Consider the following 10,886-nt stretch of genomic DNA (forward strand, 5'->3'; position numbering starts at 1 on the left):
GTTCACCAACTTGAAGAGAGATTATTCTCCTCTGTACCTGTACAGAGCAGTGTCTCAGCTATCAGGGGTAGGCGTTTATCCACACAAGGAAGACGATATGGTGGGTACTCACCCCGTGCCACCCTGTGGTTTTACTTACGAGACCATGGAGAGGACATGAGAAAATGGGATGGAAAATCTACTGCGACCCTAGAGGCACAGGTACGTGAGTTGCAAAAGAAAACAATCAAGAAAAAGGGATTCTCTGAAAAGTTTGCTGCTCCAACTTCCAGCAGACAGTCCTTCAAACATAGAAATGAAGAAGATTCTGACCAGGATTAGGGGAGCCCTGCCTCCAGCCAGGGGGAGGAAAGGGACAATCGAGTTTATTGGACTGTGTGGATTCGATGGCCTGGCACGTCAGACGCACAGAAGTATAAGGCTTTAGTAGACACCGGTGCACAATGTACTATAATGCCATCGAGCTATAAAGGACCAGAGCCCATCTATATTTGTGGAGTGACAGGGGGATCTCAGCAGTTGACTGTATTGGAGGCTGAAGTGAGTCTGACTGGGAATGAGTGAAACCTAGTTTCTGCACATTTTTTTTTTGAAACCAAAGTAAATTTTCCCAAAGTGAGATTTAACTACATTTAGTTATTAGATGTTCATATTCTTCTGAGGAAATGTTCAGAGCAATACAAATTTTCTGTCATGGGACTTCAGAATAAAAGTGTGTGCTCTACGAATAGTAGCTAGATCCCTTATTAGAATAATATATTTTATAATAATAATAATTTAGCAATAAATTATTAATAATTTAATATTAATAATTTAATATTAATAAGACTGATGATTTAATAATAATATGTTAATATATTTTATGGGTCTTCACAGATGAAGTAAATGCTAACAATGTATGTTATACAGGAAATGTGTGACATACATGATATGGAATTCAGACGTCTAGTCTCTGAAAGATTAGAATCTTTAAAAAAATGTGCAGAAACTAGGTTCTTAGATATAGGAGAAAAAGAGAGTGCCAAAACAAGCAAATAAATTCAAAAGAGTCTAAATGAAAATGCTGGGAATTGTTCTATTTATTTAGTTATTTATTTAAATGAGATTATATGACTGCCTACTAGAACATGTTTTCAAATCAATAAAGGTAGAATAAATTCTTAAATGGATGCAAGAATCAGAAAAGAATTAGAGCAACACTCAAAATTAATTTTACCAGATATCTTATTTAGTTCTTTAATATGTTATCTCTCCCAGTTACTAGCAGTTTCCCTGCTGCTAATAATCACAGAATGCTGACATGTCTACAACTAGTTTCTGCCAATCCAAGCAAACTGTAGTAAGCATGTTGTAATTTACAGTCCCAAGATGTTGACAGACTGGTTCACAAGCCAGCAAAACATTACTTTCTTTTGCAACTTCAAAGCCCAAAAGGGGGACATAAAGTTCTGTGAAAACCAGTGGGATGCTGGAAAGCAAAGGAATAAGTTAAGCTATTGGTTACAAAGATGCTGGCCACCATTCCAGAGTGGACATCAGAACTAACTCCAACAAACTGTCTGGCAAGGGGGCTGTTTTCTACACAGGCAGTAAAAAGTAGGCTGAGAAAGTTTTTCTTAGGATCTTCAGCCTGGCGTCCAGCTGTGCATCGTTTTTGTGCACTACAAGTTATGTGCAACAGTAATATTTTGTACATGTATATAGAATTGCCTGTATAATTTCTGTATCTTCTGTAGGTATTTCCCTGGCAAAATGTATGTACACTTTTAGATTATACAAATACATATATATATATATAAACTTATTTATGAATCATGGGAAAACATTAACCTTAATTCTAAGCCTTTAACCTCAGAACAATGGGAGATCACAAACAAAGTTAGGATGAGAGCAAAGGTCATTATAGTGCAGCACTGGATGCCTACTGACAGAAAATGTCTGGCTTTAAAAATTAACAATATTGTTATGTTCACATGGATATTTAAAATACCAAGAACAATCTGTCCGGGTTCTGTTATAACTTTCAATTCAAGCAGAAAAATCAAATGTGTATGCTGCAGCCTCATCCATATCAGAGAGCTGCTGCTATCAAACTGTTTCTTGAAGCCATCTTGAGGGAACAAAACCAGTACTATTGTTAAAATAAATCTCCTTATGTTTACATGTTAATTTAGAATAATAATAATAAAAACTGTTATTATTAGTCTTAATAGTTTTTAATCATGCATGGTAAGTGAAAAAATTACAGAAGAGTAAAAAAGGAAAGTTATCACAATGTGTCATATACTCTTGAGTTATGTGCTCAGGAAACTTTACCCTAATCCAAAAAAGGAAACATTGTCTGGGGGCAGGATAGTTCTTCCCTCCACAGCCTTGTAGCCATACTTCAGTTCTAGGATACTTTCTTCACTTTCAATTGACTAATTCTCTAAGTATCAGGTCATTCATGACCTAGCTGTGCATTAAATTTAAACTTTTTTCTTTTTGGTTAATCTTTTGTATTACTAAAATGTAAGAAGAAACACCAAACCATCCAAGACAAAGAATACAGAGTGTAGAAGTTAGTGTGTTTCTGTGTGTCTGTCTTGGTTTGTATGTTACATGGGGTGATTTATCTATCTATCTATCTATTTATTTATTTATTTATTTATTTTTCCCCCCAGGAATTGTGTTGTGGCAGTTATCAATGCCTTGCTGTGCCCATGCGCAACCATGGAAATACATCAAAATTTTGTTGACATCCCTTGTAAAAAATTATGAATGTAACATAGTCCTGTACAAGACACAGCAGCTCTTTAAAAGATGACTCTTCTTATGCAAACAGTATTCAGAGAGGGGTACAATACAGAAATCAAAATAGTTAACAGCCAAAGAGGTTGGTTTTCTTTAATACAGTGTCTGTTTTTTATCACAGCAGGGTGGAACTACGTTAGCACCCCACAATCTGCTTGCATCCTGTGAGCTCTCTGAATAGTCCTCTACAGATGTTTGCTATTATCCATAATTTAGAAACTATTTTACCAAAGAAAAAAGCCCTGAGAAAAAATCACCCTCTTTGTCAATGGTCCCTTGAAGAAGACAAAATGTTAGTATCATTGCAAATGTTAGCATTAACAAATCAAATTGTGCTTGTTTGCCCATCTAAAATAATATAAAATTGTTCTTATTAAAAATTAAATTATTATTTTTTATGTATTCACCATACAGGCATATTGGAGCCTGCAATTTGCTTGTAAAGAACCTCTTCCTCATCTAACTGGAGGACAAAGAAAATACCCAGGAATCCAGTGATACATGGACATGCGCAGGCCAAGAGTAACAAATTAACTGACTCAAATTCAAGGGTAGCGATCATCATAATGATATATAATGATACATAAACTGCATAAAGTAAATGAGATTATTTTTGTATGGCTAATGAAACCTATAGATACTAAAATGACAGTAGTCAGTATTTTTTTTACCCACCCAAGTTTTTTACCCATGTCTGAGGTGGCAAGTTAATCAGAAATTGCAAAATATTTTTTTACATTAACCTTAAAAAATCTTAATCATGGAGTTGCCAAATAACAAATAAGGAAATTAGAGAACAACTGTAATAACATCTTGTCCCAATTCCTCTTTCAGATGTTGCATAGTGTCTCATTGACAATATTTCTGTATAAGTGAAATATGGCCTAGTGGGGGAAGAAATCAGATTTCTTACTGTATCAGGATAATAACTGATAGTAAATTATTCAAATAAAACCAAATTGAAATTTTGATTTCTTTCTGAAAAATTTTGCAATACTTTTCTTCAAAATGTTTCTGTCCATTTATCGACTAACTATCAATTAACTGGCAAATTATATTTATGCAATTTCTAATCTATGCATTCTGAGCATACATTTAATTGAGAATAGTAACTGACTATTTTGCCTGTTTGGATCAAGTAAAATGAAAATCTGAGTTCTAATACAAATACATATTTATTAAATTCTATGTTTTGTCAATAGAATGGAATCATATAATCATAGACTTCTTTGGGCTGGAAGTGACCTGAAAGATCATCTATTTCCAACCCCTCTGTCATAGTCAGGGACACAATAGCTGTCATATTTATATAGATTTGCTTGCTAATAACTATGCAAGTTAAATTGGACACATAACAATTCAAAATTGGTACAAGTGTATTTTAAACAAACTAATTATGAAAACTAGCAACATCGCATCATTCTCCTGTAGTGAATACAGCCTTTAACAGTTGAATAATTAGAAAATTTTACTAGCTACTAAAGCAGTCTGCATAAATAAATCACAGGCATAAATAATTTATTTAAATGTAAATTATATAAAATTATTGGTACTTGACTCTTCACAAGGAAAATGCAATTGTTACAGAATATATGCAATAAAAATGAAGTAATATATAGCAAAAAGCAGTATTTCAAAATAGGAAGCAGTTTTTATACTGCAAATGTATTTGTCACTAATTTTGTGATAAAATACAGGTAAGTCCTGAACATATATTGTGACTGTCTTCAGAGTGGTGTACTTAACACGGGAGACAAGATCTTTGGCATCATTTTGCAGATTTCCCCCTTTCAAGTAAAGCACCACTGGCTTGTTTGTGTTTATTTTATTTTATTTTATTTTATTTTATTTTATTTTATTTTATTTTATTTTATTTTATTTATTTTATTTATTTATTTATTTTTGCCAATGCATTGCATTTCACAAGCATTTAACTGAATTTGACTGAGTAGCTACTTGTTAGCATTAGTAGTTCTACATTCCAGGTGCTAGTTTTGACTTTTGTCATGATTTTATTAGAGGACTCTGAGATACTTCCTTAAGCTGCAGCACATAGATACGACACTTTCTTTTTTTGTGTGTTTCAGTTTCCCCATCTCTAAAACAGGAAAACACTTTAGGTTGTTCTGAGAAATTTGTTTGGTAGAAACCAGGTTGGTCTGCAGCATGTCCAGACAGAGTGTTCCTCAGGATGAATCTCACTACTTGTTAACATACGTCAACTGGTTAGAACATGATTTTGCCCAGAGGGAATTCTTGGTCCCTTGATGCGACTGGTTGAAGTAACTCTGTCCTGATTTGTTCCTGGGCCCTAGGATAAATGGGCTGGAATCTTTACAGTGCACCAAATTTAGTCTATTTGTTGCTTGACTGAATGGTCAGCAGATACGGCTCCACTTGAGTATTATTTGTGATACTTGTTGATACAGGGTACTGCTGTCAGAAGCATCCAACAGCCACAGTGGTTACCACAGAAGGGCATACAGAAAGGGCCAGAAGGGCTGAGAAGAGCATCCCTGGGCTTGGCACTAGAGATGACTCCCCACAGGACACAGTCCCTACCACCCATTAGAAGAACTACCTGAGACTCACCTGGAGCGAGCTCCCAGAGAAACTGTGGCTGCAGGGACCTCTTGCTGAGGCTGGGGAAGAAGAGCACCTTGCCTGCCTGCTGTCTTCCTGTGCATGGAGGAGAATGCTTCTACTTAGGGGATCTACAACCGTACTTGTGCATTCTCTGTGCCAGTCTGTGTGGCCGGCCATGTCAGCATCTTTGGACATCTGTGTGGGTCTCTGGGACACACATTCAGTTTTGTTGCTGGTAGAACATGGAAATGGTAAAGCAGCAGTCACATCCCCAGGACAGAGACCCATGGCAGTCTGGGCACATTGGGCTTGGCTCCAGTGGCCAGGCTGGAGGAACCCCTCTGCTGGTGGAGGTGATGGTCATTTATAATATTTCTTAACTATTGGGTCTTCTCCAAGACTCTTCAGCTTCAAGAGTCTGAACATTCAACAGAAATGATGGAGGTGCATGTAGAGTCTGTCCTTATGGGGTTGGAAAATGGAGACTACTGTTTCAGGGCCTGTGTCATGGTTACATTTGTGTACTAGAATTAAATGAAGAGACACCAAACGATTGTTCCTGGTTATTTTTGTTTGTCTGATTGATTTATAGTACTGCTGTCATCAGAGTGAGACTGATGAGACTGTCCAATCAGGTGGTCATCAGAATGGCAGAAAAAAGCCATATAATGTTTATCAACCAGGAAGCATTGTTTTAGTAACTTTATCATGTCAACTACTGAACTACTGACATAACTGCTTTACTTAGTAGTGCTAAGGAACAGTAGACTTTTTTTTTTTTTTTTTTTTTTTTAAATACATTCTAATGGGGAAAGTGTATTCTAGTTTAACTAGGTTAAATGGTGTGGGTTCAGAGGGTATGGAACTTATACATCATTTACTCTGCACTGTTGGAAACCCTCCCCTGAGTAAATGAGTGCTGATAATGCAAACTCACTCTCAGAACATGGAGTCTGCAGAGTAACATCAAGTTAAGGAAGAACTTCTTGCCAAATGAGTGAATGTAAATTCCAAAAGCATTATTTCCTTGGATGCATCTGTTTTACTGTTATTGAAAAACAAACACAGATCTTCAGTTTTCCAGACAAGGTTTCAAAATGATCAAGATAAAAAAGTAATCTTTGCTCTAATTACTATGAACCAGGTCTTTAAGAATTCACTAATAGCTTTGTCTGTGTGTCATTTCAACTTTTTGCCTGTCTTCTAACCCAAACTACAGGGTTCCTATTTGCTGGGCAGCATCTGCTGCATAGGAAGAGTAGTTCAAAATTTATCTGACCACACTGTTACTAATATGTTTTGACTTAAATTACACCATCAGCTATGTTAACTAACATTAATTCAAAGCATATTTTCCTTTGTTTTCTTGTTCTTTCATCTATTATTTTGAATATTTTTGCTAGAAAATGATGTTACTAAGTTGGGGAATAAACAGTATTGAATAATGCTTTATATTTCCTGTGTATCTCCAAAAACACCATGAATCAGTTTTGTTCCTATAGTCAGAGTGACGGGCACGTTTTCTGGCAGCCAGCAGAAGAGTGAAGGTTAAAGATACATAGAAATCTTGCTTAAGACAGCTCCCTGGAGTTTCATAACTGTGAAAGATATATTATTTTTTTTCCATGAACTGTTAACTTGGAATTTCAAACTGTATCAAATCAGTGTTGCAACCTACAGGAAATCACTGTATTAAGAAAAATAAATAAATAAATAAATAAAAATCAGATGTGAAAACCACTCCTCAACTGAACTGCAGTAATTGTTAGCATTGCATCAATCACCTCAAAGTGTCTGTAAACTTTTCTTTTACAAAAGACTGCATTAATTAGCCCTTGAAGACTATAAAATGACATCAAGGGCATGGGCTTGATAACTGTAAAATAATAATAATAAAAAAGTAAACATAATTTCCAATAAAAATAACCTCAGTGCCAATTTTGTTTCAATAATGTAAAAGCCATCAAATGACGTTCTAAATTTGGTTTAGAATGTTCCTATTTTACTTTTATTTCTGGAAGTGAATAACACCCATTTTAACTGCTTGTTTCCCACCCACTCACACCCTGTGTCAAATAAAGATACCTAGTATTGAAGACTTACTTTTGCATTTGTTTACATTGAAAGAGTGGGCAGGAATTCTGTACCTTTTACCTAAAAGCCAGCCAACCTGGTTGCTGGTTAAGAAGGCTGTGGCCTGCCCACTTGCTTGTGTTACGAGGAGGCAGTAACTGTGCCAGAGCTGTGGATATGTGCTGGCAGGATGACTACAGGGATGGAAATGGGAAGGAGCTGCTGCAACACTGGACAGAAGGCTCTGGGATCTGATTGACAGCCTGGACATGCTGTGAGGAGGGATCAAACATCAGTATCCTGTGTTTATTATGCTTTGGAATTACCTGTAATTGCCTATTATTTATAAAACACCACATTCATGGAGTATTATTAAAGCTTTTATATGGTGGCAGAATTTGTCTTTTAGTTTACTTTCACAGTGTAGAAAGCACTTCCTTCTCTTTTATACATGTACTAACATGTAGACCTGAATCACTGGTTGAACTGGTGAACACTGGTTCTGGCATAACTTTTTGGTTATCATTTCAGTCTCTTAGAACAGACAAATCAGGAACAAAACACATAAACTGAATACTGAAAACCTGAAAAGCAACTGATTACTTCAACATGAAAATTTTGAACAATGTATTTTTACTTCATTTAATCAGACAACATGCCCAAATATCTCCTCCACATACACATGATAGGGAGACAAACGAAAAATATCCATGATCAACCATGAGAAAAAAAATATCAGGAATATATTGATATTTATATACTGAAGTATATTTATACATATATTTATATTCTAAATGTAACTTTAAAATGATACAGGAGCATAATATGGCAGGGCCTATACATGAGTGATGTATTATAAATTACAAAGTAAAGGCAGACAAAATGAGAAAAAATTTGTAAATACACTCAAAGACCACCAGATGTCTCTGTAATAAAAGTTACGCAAAAATGTAGTAAAATAAATTCTTCAACCCACCAAAACCATACAGACAAAATGGAAAGCCTAATGAACAGTTCAAACTGTTATAAAAACTAAAGCTATATGGAGGTGAAATGTTAATAGAGCCTAGCCAAATTCTGTTGCCAGTGTCAACAGTATTTATGAATGCCATAAAAAAAAAAAAACAAGGTTTTAATTCAGATTCTACTTCATGTTGCAGCTTGCGAAGTCTGTATTCATGCAAAGCATGCAAGGAAAGTGGAAAGGTGCGTACAATTGTCTATTCTTCTAATTAGACAATAAATTATTTCACTACAGTTATCACTACTTTGAGTTGAACTCAGATTAATGACAACCATATTAGCAATTTAGTTCATTCTACGAAACAGAGTTAAGTGGTACAAAACTACTATCATAGATTCAGTTACTACAGAAAGATATTACATATCAGTAAAACTTATTCCTGTAATTGAAGAAATAAACAACAATAATGTAAACTCTCTGTAGCAATACAACTTTGCATATTGTCTGTTACAAAAATCAGTTACAGATACTGCTATTATTTTTTATAATAGTACTTGTATTACACATAAAGACAACTATTCGCTGTAGCTTGTATATAGTTGCAACAGTGCATAGATGTTTTGCAAAAATGTAATGTCTTTTTGTTCACAAATGTGCACTTAGAACTTCAAATTAAAGCATGTATCTTCCTTTCCTCTTTGTTGCTACAGTGCATCTCGTTTATATGGAAAAGCTACTTGAGCAGTATTCGTTTGGAATTTTGTTTTGCTTAATGTATCTTTGACAGAAGTTTTTAAGTGTGAGTCAACACTGTAATCTCAACTGTTTGATAAAAAGTAAGTATCAAGCAGGTGAATATCCTCCAAGTACAAACCACCTGTACATTATTAAGGAATAAAAAAGATATACATTTTTCCATACTTTCAATAAGAAATGTATTTTCATTTAGAAATTACTAAGTTAGTTCTGGGAATACTTCTACTGAAATTAAAATATTTTTCTAAACAGTCTCGTATTTCACACAATGGCAAGGAAAACATGAAGAGCTAGAAAACTTGTTTTATAAAAACCTTGTTTATAAATGTTTAGAAATTGTATTTTGGAAAACATTTTTATGTTCATGTTTTATGTCATTATATAATAGCAAATATATTTAGCAAATAATATAAAATGAAATAAAAATATATAGTAAAATTTATATTAAACACAATAAAATATACACAAATGCTGTAGCACCATCTAGAGATATTACTGGTGGCAAAATTAGAAACCAAATTTCTCAGTTTGCCTTCTTCATTAGATATAACTGATTCTCTTTTCAGTATCTCAGCTTTGTGGCTTTCCAGAACCTAAAACTTAATCTGTAACTATCATAAACTCTTAATGTGAACTGCACTGTCATCTCACCAGCTCCAAAACTCTTCAAATGTTTTTCTGTCTCTTTTATGCCTCTTTTACCTGTCCAAGTTTTCGTTTTGCTTTCTTTCCTGTTTAATTCCCATCTTCCTCTCTGCACTTTCATTCTGAAGCTTCCCTATGACCTTTCATGCCTAGCCTGGGAGTTCTGAGAAGTCTGTTTTAGCATGGTGTCACATATATACTGTTTGCCTAGTATAAACCCCGTTCGCTGTATAATAATGGGCACAAAAGATGTGCATAAACAACTTTAATATTCTGTGTAATTTATTTATTCCTTCATGTATTGAAACATCTTTGTAACCTGTTTGCAGTGTTAATGAATCCTGGGCAGAAAATCATTTGAAAGTTATTATTGCTGTTAAGACAAAATAAAACTATTCCACACGTTCCAGTAAAAATAAATCTGTCTTGTTTCGTTTAGACAAAGTTACAGAGAAGTGCTTTTCAACACTTCACAAAGGGCAAGAGTAGACAACCTGCACAAACAGCCTGAAAAGCTCATAGCAGCAAAAAAGCTCTTAAAAGCAGCCTTTACTAGGCCAAGCCACAAAGCTCATATCTTGCCTTTGTTGAACCTATCTATCAGATTCAAAAAAGAACTATCCGGGAGGACCATTACATCTTCCTACAGAATATGGATTGGAGAGAGCTTTTGAAACCTTGTATGAAAAATTGTCTTTTAAATTTCCAATGCTTCATTGATTGCCAACCTCAAAACAGTATTCTCTGTGCTTTTTGTTTCTTATTCTTCTCTTTCCTCTTTTTTTTTTTTTTCATACCTCCTGCTCAGTTTATTTTCCAGAGAATCAGAGAATTCCCTTTTCTTATCTTTCTCACACTAATCTCCAGTGAGTTTAGTAATCTACAAATAGTCTATTAATCCTTTTTTTTTTTTTCAAATGAAATGTTCACAGTAGATATAATACAATTAAAAAAAATGATTTTTTAAAAAACTTGATTTTTCTCTAGAAATCACCTATCATTATCTTATTTCTTTCTTTCACATGTTGCATGCATTTCCCGTAATACCTTGTTTCTTTTCTTCAGTGCA

At 34.6% G+C, this 10,886-nt stretch overlaps 1 long non-coding RNA gene across 1 annotated transcript; it reads left to right on the forward strand.

Moving 5' to 3' along the window:
* The first annotated feature begins 595 nt into the window (after nucleotides 1-595).
* On the forward strand, nucleotides 596-10,220 carry LOC311432860. The gene is made up of 2 exons (XR_014690383.1): nucleotides 596-8,658; nucleotides 9,127-10,220. It is a non-coding gene; the product is annotated as an uncharacterized lncRNA (long non-coding RNA).
* The last annotated feature ends 666 nt before the right edge of the window (nucleotides 10,221-10,886 follow it).

Source organism: Aythya ferina, assembly GCF_964211825.1.
Source record: "Aythya ferina genome assembly, chromosome: 2".
Lineage (NCBI taxonomy): Eukaryota > Metazoa > Chordata > Aves > Anseriformes > Anatidae > Aythya > Aythya ferina.